Source organism: Gallus gallus, chromosome 1 (genome assembly GCF_016699485.2).
Source record: "Gallus gallus isolate bGalGal1 chromosome 1, bGalGal1.mat.broiler.GRCg7b, whole genome shotgun sequence".
Taxonomy (NCBI): Eukaryota; Metazoa; Chordata; class Aves; order Galliformes; family Phasianidae; genus Gallus; species Gallus gallus.
In genome coordinates this window covers 149,443,753-149,460,806 of record NC_052532.1, presented here as the reverse complement: position 1 = coordinate 149,460,806, position 17,054 = coordinate 149,443,753, and the positions used below count along the sequence as shown (strand labels likewise).

The window sequence follows — 17,054 nt, the reverse complement described above, 5'->3', positions numbered from 1 at the left end:
AACACTGAGTTTAAATTTTCAGAGAACTATCAGCAGTAGCTTCAAGTTACCTTTCATGAGAAGTAAGAGATGACTTTCATTGGTCTTTTTTGTTTGTTTGTTTTTGTTGTTTTTTTTTCCTCATCTGTGATATCTTGCCCTTATTAACAGTGAATTTCATCCACTATTTTATCAGTTACTTGCTCAGCATTGTCATATCCTGCAAGTCTGCACCATCAGCTTTATTTAGCCAACTCAAAAAAATACAAGCTTTGTTCCCTTTTCCAAGTAATTTAGCAGTAAGTTATATACATACATGCTTATATATATATAATCAACTAAAAGGTATTTGAGTGAAGTTGTCATATGTAGTTTTTTCTCTCTTTTTTTTTGGATATATTTTGTGTGTGAGTGTGTTTGTGTGCTAGTTGCCTCCAAGTGTCTTTGGCAAGTTATGTTAAATCGCTGCCACAGTAGAGCCGAGTTTATGTTCCTAGCAATGATCCTGAGTAAGGAGGGTGAGGAAGAAGAGCAAACTGCTGTGATCAGTGAGACAGCAGCAGTAGTAATCACCAGACCCTTGAACATTTTTAAATTATGTAAGATGCAGAAGAGTTGACCATGTTATTTACAGGATTTGGATAGCGAGAAAGATGAAGTTGATGAACACTGAGAAACTTTACAGCTAGAAAGACAGGTGGAGTGGTGCACTGGTGCTGTGTACTCAAGGTCAAGGGAGAAACATGACAACATATAGAGGGATGGGAAGAGAGTACAAAGTGAGTACTTAGAGCAGAAAGGAGTGAACATAATAGTTTATGAGCAAAATCCTTGGGAAGTCTGGGATTTTGATGATAGGAACCTGCCATTCAGGACATCTCCTTTGGCTTCCTAAAGGAAGTTGTAGAGCACAGAACTGTGAGACCTCAGCTCAGGGACCCAAATAATGAGGGGAAAAAAAAAAAAAAAGAGCTCTAAGATGAGCAGGAGTAGGCTCAGAATTGATAGCTTGTTGTGGAGGGTTAAAGGTATCTATCTCACCATACATACATTTTTTGTTAGAAATGGGTTAGATTATACTGCTTGAAACCACTCTGAAACATGGAAACTGACAATAGCCTTTGTTTTGTACAACTTATGCTTAATTTGTGAAAGGAGTTTTGTCTTATTTATCTAAAGGCTTTGCAAATACTCATACAGATCATTTATGAAAATATCCATATCAATTTTATTTCTTCATTGTACAAACCAACAAATGAAGGAAAGCAAGTTACTTGCTTATAGTCACAAAGGAAGTGTGACAGTCTAGGAATTACCAAGTTATATTATTTTCATTTTCACACATCAAATGGTGTAATTAAAACAAACACAGGGATCAACAAAGCAAAATACAAGAAGACTGAAAATAATTTAATGAAAAAATAACAAACAGAAGAATGCTAATATGAAGCAGTCATCTTCTCTATCCAAAAATGTACATGAAAATTAGAGATAGACATACATTAGAATCTCAGTAGAAGACACATTATTACTAAACTAAGTAAGCTTACTGTCATGTGCTTCAGGTAACCGTTGTCTTCTTTTTGGATAATGGAAATCTTTTATCAAGCCAAAATTAAATATAAGTTTTTTGCCTTTCATCAATTACTTCTGATTTGGAGATCTATAGATTTTTCTCAAATATTGGGTATAATAAGTTTTAGGGTTTATATAAACATAAATAATAAGACAAGTCTACTTTATTTTTTTCAGTACCACAGTGTTAATTTATTGTTTTATTAGAAACTTAATTCAGAAATTACTTAATTCAGTACTTTACAAAATAACAAACTTTATCAAGCATTTCTTTCTTTTCCTGACAGTTTGATTTCTTTCCCAGAAAAGTACAAGGAGTTAGGAGTTTTGTATATGCATTGCAGAGTATAGCACCAACTTCTAAATATCTGCAATATAAGAAAATATCTGTAAATATAAAGACTTTGGAAACAAAAGAAAAATTAGAAAGCTCAAAAGGGCAGACAGATCTGCAGCACTTGAGGATGGTGATGAAGATCTGTATTTAATAAAAGAGAGAGACAGGGATCCTGAGCCTGAAAAAAGGCTTTTTGACAAATGATAAAATTCTGAGTTTTCATGAGCTTGCCAGATAGAGAGGTTATATATTTTTACAGTACTTTGTTCTGGGAGATTAGAAAACTAGAGAGGGACTGACCCTGAGAATAGTGTTGAATGGCATTATTAATGAAGCTCCAGAAACCTGCTGGGGAACAACATGTCCTGTATTGTTGTCTCTGCTTATGTGTCATTGAGGCTAAAAGTGTCAAGGATCCCAAAACAAAGGGAAGAGATAGGTCACCCTGTTTGTATAGGATGGTAATACACTCTGGTCCATTTCTCTGATTATCTTAATTGGCATACTACCATCAAACTAGTTCACATCCTCTGAAAATCTGAATACTCAGTTTTAGAAACTGAGCCAACTGGGGCTAGCATTTTTAAGTATGAATATGAAAAAAAATATGTAGTTAATAAAATAATGATAAACCTTAGTTCAACAAGCAACTCACTCAAGCTACATTTTCCTGGTTAAAAAATATTTGTGTTAAGAATATTTGCTTTATATATGACTGATTTCAGATCTTCTAGTACACTTTTGGCGGAGGATGGGGAAGAAGGAAACTGAGGGTGGATTTAATTTGTTTTCATCAGCACTACTCAGTATCGTGTGAAATACTGAGCACCGCTGAGCAGAAAAAAATTGCCAGAAAATATCTTAGATTGCATAGTCAAAGTAATTTGACATCTGTGTTTTAGCATTTTGGTGAGTCGTTCATTAAATGCATTTCAAAATCTGTTTTCCTTCTGCTTTACCTTACTTGTTTCATTATCTGTTCTCTGTATTGCACTCATTAGAAATGGATATAGAGCAAAAAAATAGTGCAACACCTCTGTGCTGATCAAAAACCAAGAGCAATGCACACTCTGAGACACTGCTACTTGATTAGAATTATTGCCTTGTCATTTATATGCAACTTTATTTGTGAAAGATGCCACAATAAAAATCTCAGGGGAAGTGAGATGCAAGTCAGGGATGAATGACGAAATAATTTTTTCAGGAATTAATTATGATTAAATGCAGAACAATTTAAGCAGGAGGACAAACCAAAAATGTTTTTCAGCATATGAATGATGTAAATTGTACTTAAGCAAGACAGAAAGATTCAAGGAAAAATATTAAATACTTCCTTGAGTTTCTACATATTTACCATACTAATTATAACTTTGTACACATATTATCTAATGAACTACTAAATATATTTAAATTAAACAATACTTTTCTTTTGAAAACTTTTTCAGTTTTTTGTCCACACCTTATTACAAGTAGACAGTACAAAAACATTACAAAAAGTCTCAGGTTTCAGACATTTTTAGAGTGCAACTTTCCTTCTAAAACTAGTTTACCTGGATCAAAATGGGTTATACCTCAGCAAGTGCCCCTAGCCTCACTGTAAATCTACATCTGCTTTAACTATCCTAGACTCTGTCAGGATGTGATTCACATAGGCATAGTGAGAATGCTCACAGTCAATATCTGAAACTGCTGTATCTGTGCCCTAGGTCTCACTGCATTTTGTCTTTGGCAAGGGCAGGTTTCCCACACCCGTGCTGGCACGATTGTCTCCCATCTGTTGGGATCTGTAGCTGGCTGAGGGAGTGCTGCTGGAAGGACTAGGGTCACAACCTGACACACTCCAGCTTGACATTGTGGTAATGACATGATATACGTCCCTGGAGCCCCCTGGCTGCTCTGGTTCTGGCTGGGTGATGGGCCCTCACTGTCAGGGCCTGACCTGAACAACCCTCTGTGGAGCTTCTACAGCTTCTGGCCCTCAGGGAGAAGGAGGCTCAAGCTGTGACCTGACAGCTTCCCTACTATAATGTTTTTTCTGACAGGAGCGTGCAGTGCCTTATAGCTCCTGTTAGCCTTCTCACCTTCCCCCTAATATTAAATAAGATGAAAGTGTTCATCTGAGAACCCATGGGGACAGTATTGAAAGGCAAGCATGCCACCAGAGAAAAAGGTAACAAGCTTAGGAAGAATTCACTGCAAAACAATTTGAACTGTGTTGTTAAAAATACATTTTTATGTATTAATTAGGTAATTGGGACCGTTAAAATGCTGAAATCCCCAACAGTGGTCCCTTGGCTCTATTATATATTTTGTGATCTTATTTTATTTATGAGTTGATTTTGTTGTAACTGCAGGAACAATAACAAACTTAGAAAGACTGTGAAAAGTATTTTGGCAAATGTGCCTTAAAAATTAGACAATATTTTAATTATCCTTCCATTGAACAAAATCTTATTTCTGGTGTTCATTCCAATTCTTTGCAGAGATGGATAGAAAATGCAACTTCTTCTCCCATGTAACCAAAAGAAGATGAGAAAAATCTTCAAAGAAACTTTTTCTGAAGCTCATTTTAAGCTGAACATTGATAGAAAAATCAATACTTTACTACCAAAGGGAGATTTGATCCTTCACATGCATGAGCAGTCATTCTGAAACCACTCAGAGGAGACCGGAGGAGCAAGGAGGAAATTGGTGAACTCTATATACAACGTAGAATCACAAAGTTTCAGAAGGTTGTACAAAAATAAGAGATCAAGGGTAAGATTGGGTTCTATTTTGTAAATATTGTATTTTAGAAACAAAGCTGTCTCTAGCACAATTTGGAACACTTAAAAGTATGCGTACTTCTAAAATGTTTATGATTCTGGGGCTAGATATGTGATTATATATGATGGAGACTGAATGTATGCCTTCCATTCATTTGAGTAGAATTTTATCCTGAAGTTCTCAGGAAATCCAAAGATACTTTATTTCCTAAGCTCTTCCTTCTTGTTTCTGGTGAAAATGGTCTATACCATGTTTACTGTAGTAATAATTCAAGTTACACATATATCAGGGTTTTTTGTTTGTTTGTTTGTTTGTTTGTTTTGTAAGTTCACTTACATGTTTTTTATCTTGCAAAAAATCTTTCTCACTGAGTGAAAACTTGGCATTTCAGTTTGTTACAAGAAATGGGATAATACATATATGAATAAAGGTTTTCTAAATGGGCCCATATGTGATTCTCTTATCATTAACACAAATGACTCAGAGTCTATGATTCACTAGAGTAGGAAGTACAAGATTCATGAGCTCAAGTTGTTTTACTTTATCTTCTCAAACCTTAGTGTTCTGGATAAATGAGAACAGGCAGGGGCATTAATATTTTTAATTAACATATGCACAACATCAAAGTATGTCCAGAAGGATACTGTTGCTATCTGAACTTTTCCCTTAGCACTTTCTGAAAGTGCTAGATCTCATATAAAAATTATCTATATTAATCACATTTTACTGCCAAGTTTAAGCTTTAAAATATTGTCCTTACACTTTGTTGTATAAATTGATGAAGATACATTGCTTTTCATAATGTAGCAATTACAATTCACACATATTTTCTGCTAGAAATGAAAGTGTTCAGCCTGCCAGAATTTCTCATTAAAAGTTTAAAAAAATTAGAAATACTTGTTGCTAATTAGATAATTAGGAGACATATTAGAAACCTCTAAAGAGAAAGGCACTTAAACCTACAAGTATGTTACAATGTATCTATTTGAATTCATTTCTGTAGTATAATTAGCATTATGTATTACCTTCAGTTTTGATTAAAATGTATAATCAAGGTACCATAAAGTCTAACAATTTATATCTCACTGGATTCTTCATATAACTAATTAGCACAAAGGCCATTGTTCTCATTCCTCCAATATCAACACGTCATTAGCGGAGCACATTGCTTATTATGTTGAGATATAGAGTGGGATGCAATAAATATAAAATGTTCAATTTCCTAAAGGGTGAATATAATTACAAATTCCTAGATATCTTGTGTTCCTCTGAATTTCAGTCTTATATTGTAATGTTCTGTCAACAGTCTCATAACTGTCCTGTCCTCTCTCATCTTGTTTTTCATTGGATTTTCCATCTACACACTTATGTATATACACTGAATATGACTTATTTCTCTGGAGCCATCTGTTTTCTATTCAAAAGTAAATGAAGGTCATTCTTAAGTGAACAGATGCATATCCACATGGAAACAATAAAGAGAAATTATGTCCATTATGTATCCATTATCAACCCATGATATTCAGTTAAAAAATCATATTTTCCTACCTAATTCCTATTACGGGGCGCTTATACCACGAAGTTGGTTTGCCCAACAGTCATTTAAACAGTGAACAGGTTATTTGCCAGTGGAAATAAATTATTTCCCCAGAGCAGACCTGAGAAGTCAATTGCAATTTAAAAGCTAAGCACCTAAATGCTTTCTGGAATCTTTTAGCTTGAAATGTGAATGACAGATATTGCCTAAACTGCTACAGACTTCAGCAGAAGTTGTGTCACCTAAATATTAGTTAGGGACCCAACAATCATTGTAGAAATGGCCACAAGGGCCATTTGCTAAGAATTGTTAGTTGAATAATGGCAATTATATTTAAATTTTTATGCTCTTAATTAGAAAAGTTTTAAAAATTAACTAATTCTCCTTCCCCAGCAAAAGGAGACATTATAAAATTATAGAAATCTGGAAGCTAGAAATGTCTTGCAATGGAATTAACTTATCTGGGAAAGACAGTTTGAGAGGAACATTTGGAACTGTTCTCCAGAGGGAGAGGAGATAAACTAATGGGCTCTGAATATTTTTAAATTTGTGAATATGGCCATTGGAGTCAATGTCCATGTATTTGCCTATAACACACGTATACAGATGTATACCTGCAAAAAGGCGCTAGAGGAATATTCCGGATTTAAAACTTCTCTATTATCCAGGAGTTAAATAAGACAAGATGGACGTCATTAATAGAAACAAGCTGCTTGCATAATTTGGAATTTCCCATTGCCTAACAGAAAACTCTATTTCCGAGGTGGCTACATCAAACAACAGAGTGATAATATGTTTGCTTCCTCTGTGATCTACTCAAATGTTATTTGTTTTTCTGGCCTGAGATTCCTATGTCAACAGATACTCCTTGTCTAGAGTTAGCTTTTCCCCTTTACAGGGAGGTAGAAAACGCTAAAATAAGTTAACATTTTGAAAGGAATTCCTTTAGGATTACTTTTATTTTTATTTTACTTGTGTTAGGTCAGTCTCATGTCCTGACAGGCTGAGATATTTTTGTCATTTCTGTTTATTCTTCAAGAAATGCTAAGGATAATCAATCAATCAAGTTTCAATAGATGTTTAATGATTTCACACTAATTATGATGCATATGTGTCACAGTATATCATTTCAGTTACAATAATAATAATAATAATAATAATAATAAACAACTATACCAGGAAGTGGGAAAGTAAATGCATTTAAATGCATACTTTGGAAGTCTAGATGTGTATGAATTGACAATCAGTTTGTAGTTTGGCCCTATACCTTTACACATTAAATCCCAATTGGCATTTATCCAGGATAAATGTTTGATGGAATCTGAATCCCAAATATTAACCCATTGGCTAAATCTCTGAAGCAATTTTTCCTTTCACAAATGACTTCTTTTCAATAAACACACGAGGTTGCAGTTTCAACCTCCCAGTGGTTTTGTTTCTCACAGTCCAGAAATTAAAAATGCAGATGAACAGAAGCTTGACTCAAAATTGATGATCTACAACTGTAAGCTGTAAGGAATTTGTTACTGTGTTTATCACTAACTATTGACTGTGTTAGGACTTTTTAGTTAAAACACAAGCACAATAGACAAATAATATAAGATAAAATATGTTTTTATGATTCATATGGCTCTAAGTTACCTACCATCAGATTTCTAAACAATACATACAGGTTAAAAGTTTCCAAACAAGTTCTAAGAAAAAAATTTTCTTGAAGTTATTAAACTGAAAACCTCAAAGCATTTTCTGTCTTATCTGAAGCTGAGTAGTGCACAAACCCTGATTCTATTTGAGTTTTCTCTATTTAATATGTGACCTTTTAAATATGAAGGAGTTGGTTAGTCTACACCTTTGCTGGAGCTGTTTTAAGGATACTGTGATATTTTACTTGTATAATAGTTATGAGTGTTTGTATAGGTATAACTCATAGGCAGGAGCTCTGGACTAGAAATAAATTATGAGTAACTTAGCATATATTAAATATCATAAAATAAAAATTTGATAGCTGATTTAATTTGGTGAATACATTTGAAAACAGTGCACCAAAGGTTAAATTACCATAGTTTTTCTTAGGTAAGCAAAGAAATGTTCTTTAATATCTCTGACTAGTTTATAACTGTAGTTTGTTTTTATCTGAGACCAAAAGACAGATTCAGAAACAGAAATGGAACAAAAACAAAAACAAACAAAAAAAGCCCACAGTATATTTTAAAGATTATAAGTCCAGTATTTCAAAACTAGAAAAGACAATATATTTGTAGGGTCCTTTTCTATAAAATAATGTCTTTAGATGTTAACAATTAATTAAACAGAACAAGTAGAGGTTTCTGTTAACTCAAAATAGAACAGTCTTGTTCCAGCTGTAAAAATTGATCAATCTTTTCTGCCACGTAAAACTGAAATGACAGCTATGTTAAGGCTTGGAATATGCTTTAAAAATCTTCCTTATTTCACTGCAGTACTGGGATTGGGATGTAGCTAAGTAAAGAAAATAACCCATCAACAGATACAGGAGCATGATGTTATCAAAGATGTTATCAGAAACTTGGGCATGGGGAAAGAGATAATACAAACCTCTAAGATCATCTAGTCTAACTGTCCACGTACAGCCAATATTTCTCCACTACACCATGTCCCTTAGTACAACATCTAAACTTTTCTTGAACACTCAGAGATGGTGACTCAACCACCTCCCCGGGTACCTTGTTCCAACACTTGACCACTCTTCTGGAGAATAAATTTTTCCTAATATCCAGTCTGAACCTCCCCTGGTGCAACTTGAGGACATTTTCTTTCATCCTATCACTAGTTATGTGGGAGATGTCAACCCCCATCTCACCACGATCTCCTTTCAGGTAGTTGTAGAAAGCCATAAGGTCTCCCCTGAACCTCCTCGTCTCCAAACTAAATGGACCATTCACCAGCGTCATTGCCCTTTTCTGGACACACTCCATGGCTTCAATGACTTTCTTGTAGAGAGGGGCATCCCTTCTGGAAGTAATCAGCAATTACATCAGGTCAAAATGAAGGAAACTGAACTTTGATTACTGTAAGGGTCTGTAGAATTAGAGTGCTCTCTTAACATTACCTGGTCAAATGCAGAAAGGGGTGCTAAGAAAACAAGAAAGACATACACAAGAGCACACAGAGACACAGACATGAGAAGGATGTACAAGTCAGTCAGTTACATTAATGTGAGTGTGAGAATCATTATTTTTTCAGTAAGATCATATCACTAAGGACCTTGCCATAAAACTGGACCAACCAATGTAAATGAAGAGAATAACCAAAATCAAATTTAAATTGTGTCACTAACTGATTCACTATCAAGAAACTGCAAGCAAACCAGGACTTTTAAACTGATAAGAATGCAGACATAAAAGTTCAAGATGTCAGCGACAGGCTGTGCAAACTGATAAGGTAGTGTGCAAGAGAAAGGAGAGCAGGGAGGAACAAAGAACGAACAGAAGATGGCCAGTCATACATACAACAAGGATGGTCAGTGTGCTTGTCTGACTTATCTCTGAGCCTGATCACTGAATTCTTTCCTATCTTCTCGTTAAATCTCTGTGTAGTATCAACTGTCTGTGTAGTATCACTCTCTATCCTTTGTACATTTTACAAGGACTAAATACCAGTTATTGTTGAAAACAGTAAGAATGAACCGCTTGCCAGCTACTCAATACAAATCAGGAGTGCGAGTGTCCCTTGCCTGTGGTGTCAGTAGTGGAGCCAGTGGCGTCTCAACCACTAGTAACTGGGGAGAAAATGATGTGTGTACCCAAAACTAGCTATATGGTAGAGATTACAGAGAGTAGGGAGTGTGAGGAGCTCTGTGCTGACAGCTGAAGCAGGGCCACAGATCACTGTACATGTGCCTGTGTCACCCTCACTGTGAAGAAGTTCCTTTGCATATTGGTGTCTATTTGCATATTGGAACTTCCTATGCTCCAGTTTATGGCTGTTTCCCCTTGTCCTGTCCCCACAGACCACTGGAAAGAGTTTGACCATGTTCCTTTGACTCCCACACTTAAGATATTTATAAACATTAATAAAATCACCTCTGAGTCTTTTTTTCTCAAGGTTGAACAGACCCAGGTTGCTCAACCTTTCCTCATAGGGAAGATGCTCCAGGCCCTTTATCATCTTTGTGGCCCTCCTCTGGACTCTTTCCAGGAGATCCCTGTCTTTTTTGTACTGGGGAGCCCAGAACTGGATACAGTACTGCAGGTGAGGCCTGACCAGGGCAGAATAGAGGGGGAGGATCACCTCCCTTGACCTGCTGGCCACGATCCTTTTAATGTACCCCAGGATCCCATTGTCCTTCTTGGACACCAGGGCACACTGCTGGCTCATCGCCAATCTGTCATCCACCAGGACTCTCAGGTCTCTGCAGAGCTCCTCTCCAGCAGGTCATGTTCCAAGCTGAACTGATACTTGCGGTTATTCCTTCCCAGATGCAGGACCCCACATTTGCTTTTGTTAAACTTCATCTGGTTTATTGGTGTTCTTCAGTTGTACCAGTGGAGAGTTATTGTGAGGAGTTCCCAGTCCTTTATCAGGAAGAGTTGGATGTTGAAGGTGGGGTTTCATCTCATGCTTTGCTAGAAAGAGAATGATAGAGGTGTTAATTTTTCTTTCTTCTTACTCTGGGGTTTACATGCAGTTATTTTGACACATTTTCCAACATACATTTATACCTGCTCATTCTTTGTGGCTCTGCAATTTCACATCACAGCTTGAACTTGCTATATTGTTGTACATGAAAAATATGTTTGTTTTTCTTATATCTCTAAAACTAGTTTTGCTCAGCTCTCAAATCTGTATCTTTAAAAATTACTACTGGTGAGTCGTTTCTAATCCTGGGCTGTCCAGTATAACCCTCTGTGTTATAGTCCCATTCACTGTATTCTAGACACCCAATTTCAAGGGTCCTGTTATACCATACTGCACCTGGGGTACTGTGGTCAGCTCTGGGGCCATCAACATAAGGACACAGACCTGTGGATGTAAGTCCAGAAGAGGTCCAGGGGATTATTGGAGGGCTGAAGCACGTCTCCTGTGAAGAAAAGCTGAGATAGCTGGGGTTGTTCAGCCTGGAGAAGAGAAGGCAGAGGTCTTCTAGTATCCAAAGGAGGCCTATCAAAAAGTTAGAATGTAGTGATAGGATAAGAGGAACAATTTTGTACTAACAAAGTGTAGATTTAGATTTGATATAAAGAAGAAAATCTTTTCTATGAGAATGGTAAGGCAGTGGAAAAAGTTGCCCAGAGAAGGTGCTGACTCTACATCCCTGGAAGCATTCAAGTCCAGGCTGGAAGGAGATTCGAGCAACCTGGCCTAATGGAAGGTATCCCTGCCCACAGCAGAGCAGTGGAACTAGATCAGCCAAACCAAACTATTCTATGATGATTCTATAATGGTATTTTCACATAAACTGCATCTTTGTGTTAACATTGAGTACCTATTACTACTATCTGTATAAAAGTTGTGGCTATGTCACACAATTACACAAAGTTAAGCAAAATGAAGCAAATTACATAATAACCAGTTGTTCATCAGAAAATTGCTGTTGCAGATAAATATTATTAAATGAATCTCCAGATAGGCCAAGAGGACTTCAAACAAAGCCTGAGAAGCTTCACCTCAGGTTGTGAAAAGCCTCTGGCTTGCAATAGCAAGAACAATACTGTATTTAATAGATTAACTGGTTGAAAAACAAACTGTCATCATCCAACCTGCTTTTCCTCTTCTCAAGTGTGAGTTTTTGTGAGAAGAGATTGAGTAGTTTCACATCATGTAGCACTTGGTTGTGGGTATCCTCATGGTGCCAAGTGGTAGACCATTGGCAGAATGTATTGGCATTTTATTTGGGTGTGATTTTCAGCTCAAATAATGAAAAATAAAATGTAAACATGTGACCTTTTTTTTTTTTTTTTTTTTTTTCATGCAAAATTTTGTGTGCATGTTGTTCTATGCCCCAGGATATGATGTAGTCATGAAGACAGAGATTTAAAGTGTTGAAGCCAAAGTAGCATTGGAGTAGAGAGGGGGATAAAAACGACTCATTTTTATCCACTTTTGAGGGCAACCCTTTGACTCTTTTTATCTACATAAATGTATTCAGACTTTGTCTTAAAATTGTTATTTTGGGAAAGGGTGATGAGCCAAGAAATCAGGAAGCAAATTAATGTTTAAGCAATGTGGATAATTAGGGGATGAGTGCTCATTCACATTTAACTGTGTAAATATATCCATGAGTCTAAATACAAGTTTATGTATTGCCACTTTGAAAAGAAAGTTTTGAAACTGTCTGAGATATGTGACAAATATTTTGTTTCTCACCACACCTTTCAACACTCTTCTTAGACATCCAGTGGCAGGTATTTAATATATATAGAACATTAAATATAACAGTATTATTAAAATTATCCATACGTTCCTATCCAGCGGACCATAAATAATTTCAATTATAGACTTTAATGGTGCACCTGCTCCATGTTATTTCAGTGCCATTAATGACTCATTAATGCACTTAGATTTCCTGCTGATTCCAGCCAAATGAATAAAGAATATTTCCTGTAACAACATAATCAGGAAAGCAGAAAAAAATATGCATATTTTTCTTTGTATTTTAATGAATGTATTGTTTGCTTAATACACTGTATAGCATTAGTAGAAAGGACCTTATCACATACATTTCTGGTATCTTTAGGTGTATCACATTGTATTATTTTATGGATTTAAATTGTACTAAGGCAAGCTGATCAAAAGGAATGGCATCATATAGTTTGGAAGAAGCAAAATTTGGTTAGAATCATTTGATTATGGTTATTTGGAAAAGCAAATAATATCAGCTATGAAAAAAAAATGTGGAAGGATTTCTTGAGATGTATATCTTGAAGGACCGTTTTGAAAGATAAAAATTACTGAACTGTTACATAAAATGCCTCTGCAGGAGATACTAAGGCAACACTCAGAACTAGATTACCTGTTACAGTGTGTAATGGTATCTTAGTTCCCTGGTCACTCAGATTGAAGATACTTCCTTCAGTGTAGTTCGTCATGTTTGCAATCTCTGCTACATTTCTGTAGGTACAGTTATGGACTTTCAACTGAGAACTGGAAAGTGCATTCAAGTCTAGTTGTGCAGGATAACTTGCAGGTAATATTCAATAAGCAGTAGGAGGTACTAGGCAAAAGATACTTCCCCTCCCCCATATCCTTTCTTCCAGAAAAGAAATAGATTAAGTTAAAATTATGCTAGGACATAGAGGTAGAAACAAGATCTTAAATCTGTCACATTTATGGAAGCCAGCAAGAAGGATGAGGAACAGAGAAATTTGGGAATTTCCTCGATAGAATCATTTTAAATAGGAAGACTTAACCCCAACATTTTTGATGTACAGTAGGAATAATTGTTTTGCACCATAAATCATTCAGAATTAAATCAAACTACTCTAAAATCCCTAGCGAAATTTGGCATTTTTGTAATGTGGCCAGTTACTCAGTATGATAGCAAAAACCCATTTCTTTATAGCAGGAACCAATGGTCAAAGTTTTTTCTCTTTTGTTATATAGAATTTTAGGCTAGATTAACAAAGTCATTTAATATGTAAGGCTATCAAACCATCTTTAAGATTATTTTAAAAGTTTCTTTTTCCTCTCTAATAAACCAATGGTACGTGCTAACTTGCTACTTTTTTCTGTAACCCACTATAAATATGATTGTTCATTTCCTAAAGTAGATTTAAAATACGATTTCTTTGTTAAATTATAATACTTTCAGAAAATAATGGCAAACATTAAACCTGTAATTTATTATTTACAAGTTTTTGATGTTTTTTCTATTTTTTAGATCATATTGACCACATAGAAGAGAACAATCACCAGTCTCACCCCTTGCATTCTAGCACACTTAATAGAAAGTCAAGTCCAAAATAATAAGGTTATTTTTAGCATTAAAAAAAAAAATATTCAACTCTGCAGAAAGCATATTGTAATATACTTCTAGTGGAGATCCTACTGATTTACTATTTTTTTCTATATATTTCTGTAAGTCACAGTTACAGCAATTCTATCCCTCATCATACCTTTCTCATGAAATGTTTGCCAGGATGACTATGAAATGATGAATTGTCTTAAAAAGATGCATTTCTGCTTACCTGGTCATTCACAAAGGTAAAAATTCTTATCCAGCAATCTCATAGAATTCCTTTTCCTGCTACACTTTGCTGTTTAAAACAATAACTTCTTGTAATTTTTATTACAATACACTATAAATAGCCATATCTGAGGGCATATAAGTACACAAAGACATTTCTCTCAAAGCAAGGAGACCATCAGGAAACGGCCATTTGACCATTAGAGTAATTTTGCATTTAGCATGAAGAAAGTAAATGTCCTTCATTTTTCTTAACTGATTCTCTGAAACTATAGAAAATATTATACAATAATACTTCATAATGTAATTAATTCAAAGCTCAGAAAAGTACTTTTGCTTTGTAAAAAGCTTTAGTCTCTATATCTTCCATTCACTAATACAGCAATTCAAAGATACTAAGTGCTTGACTTTTCTTACTATTTTTTCTTGACTTGGTACTGTTTTACTTGGCTTATCTGAATTCTATGATGTTGATTTTCTTCTGACTTTGTCCTAGCAAATTATACATCTTAAACAGTCTGAGCTTGTTTATATACACTAGAAGTATTTTGGAAGTCAGTACTTTTTTGCTTATTTATGTAATTCTGTAAATAATGCCATATAATGCATTGTTTTTCAGAATACATATATTTTATTGATTTACTTTTTTTTTTCGTTAGGATCAGGAAAAGCAATATTGTCTGCAACAAAAAAAGATTCAAAAAAGTTTAGATTTTATGTCCGAATAATATGATTGACAGTGTTTATATTAGCTAATTCAGTTTTATATATACATAAAATTTGATGTTTTAATAAACTACACATCACTTAGAATCATAGAATCATAGAATATTCGAAGTTAGAAGGGACCCACAAGGGTCATTGAGTCCAACTCCTGGCTCTACACAGGACCATCCAAATATCAAACCATATGTCTCAGAGCACTGTCCAGACACTTCATGAACTCCAGGTGCTGTAACCATTGCACTGGGGAGCCTATTCCAGAGTCAGACCACCCTCTCAGTGATCAACTTTTTCTTAATATTCAACCCATCCCTTCCTTGATGCAGCTCCACACTGTTTCATCAGATACTATTACTGTCACCAGATAGAAGTGATTGGTGCCTAAGCCTCTGCTCCCTAAGTGAGGAAGCTATAGACTGTGATAAGGTCATCCTTTAGCTTTCTCTTCTCTAAATTGAACTAAGTACCCTCAGCCACCCCTCATTCATCTTCATTTTCTAGAACATGGTTGTCCAACATTTTGGCTTGCTTGGACCACACTGACTGAAGAAGAAGCGTCTTGGACAGCATATAGAATAAATAATATATTTAATGTATATAAGTAACAAAAAATATTTTAATGTAATTTTTGTTAAGACAAAAAATGTAGACAACAAAAATATAAACTAGTGGGGTACTTGATTTTTTGTGAAGTTACTGGATCAGTCTGGTTTGATGCAAGTGATTGCAATTCTTAGTGAGTTCTCAAGTTTGTCATCAGAGATTTTTGATTAAATTTTGCTTTTTATGTGCTTCATCCTTGAGGATGTACCTACTGCCAAAAAGCGATGACATGAATAAGGTGTGATTGTGAAGCAATCTTTCTCCAGTAAGACAGGTCTTATAACAGTCTAGTAAAAAGGCATGATCAATTTCTTGAGTTGAATATCAGATTGCAATTCTATGCATTACATTTGAAAATTCACAGGTAATGTATTTATGCTGACTGAAAACTGTGTCACAATTATACCAAATAAAGGATTCATTTTTTATTTTTTATTTTTTTTTTTCAAACTTGAAACCTATTCTAAAATTCCTTTATCAGAACTGAAAGTAAGGCTGCATATCTTTTACAGTTCGCAGGACTGTGTTAAGCCAGTATACAAAAAGTATAAAATTATTTGCCATAACTTGAGTTAACACTGCACTGCACATTTCCATTGTCCTGGTTTCGGGCCCAGGCAGAGCACACCAATATTTGGCTGTAGCTGAGCAATGGGTGCACACCTAGGACACTCACCAGGGCAAAGTCAAAATCAGGATGGTGCAGGGCAGGGGATAGGCCATACTATAAGCTGTGTGGGGTCACATTCAGACAACAGGCTGGGGCTTGAACATGCCTGCAGACCACTCACCATCTTTGCATTTCTCCCTGTAATAGTTTAATGTTCTTCTTATATTTTGGTGCTCAAAGCAGCACACAAGGTAAAGCCATGCCACTGCAAGATTGACTGAAATCCTGTAGAAGTAATTCCTCTTTCTAATGAGATGCAATTCTTTCTTAATCTGATGCAATTCAGAAGTCAATGAAATATTTAATGGAAAATCTGTAATATTTTTGGACCTTACAATTGCTCGTATTATCAATTCATTCCATAGAAAAAACTCATCCAAAAAATGATTACTGAGTGGATTCATCAGTTCAAATATTGGAAAATACAAAGTAAACCATTGGAATTTTCAACATAGGTTGTTACAGTAAATGGAGAACAATGGAGAAATTCTGCCTCACATAAAATAGACATGACTTGTTCCATAGATGTTATTATTTTTCTCCTTTGAATACAGAAAAAAAAAAAAGCCTAGAGCAGTTAGCTAATAAATATCTAAAACTAAATACACTGAATCCTATAGTAGAGGTTTAAAGACAAACACTTAAATACTTATGTAAGAATAAATTTTACAGTACTTTTAAATGTGGATGCTTCTTTACA

General features: G+C 35.2%; 1 protein-coding gene across 3 annotated transcripts in view; it reads right to left on the bottom strand.

Annotated features, from left to right (window-relative positions):
* The window catches only part of LOC121107648, a 227,686-nt gene that overhangs the window by 167,730 nt on the left and 42,902 nt on the right, over window positions 1-17,054 (bottom strand). For 2 of the 3 annotated variants that reach the window (XR_006932197.1, XR_006932198.1), the window contains 2 exons: window positions 11,196-11,333; window positions 1,369-10,798 (listed from right to left, as the gene is read on the bottom strand). The exons of the other annotated variant lie outside the window; for it this stretch is intronic. The gene's annotated coding sequence lies outside the window, so the exon portion shown is untranslated. Of the gene's footprint in view, window positions 1-1,368; window positions 10,799-11,195; window positions 11,334-17,054 lie in introns of those variants that run through there. 3 annotated transcript variants of the gene reach the window in all.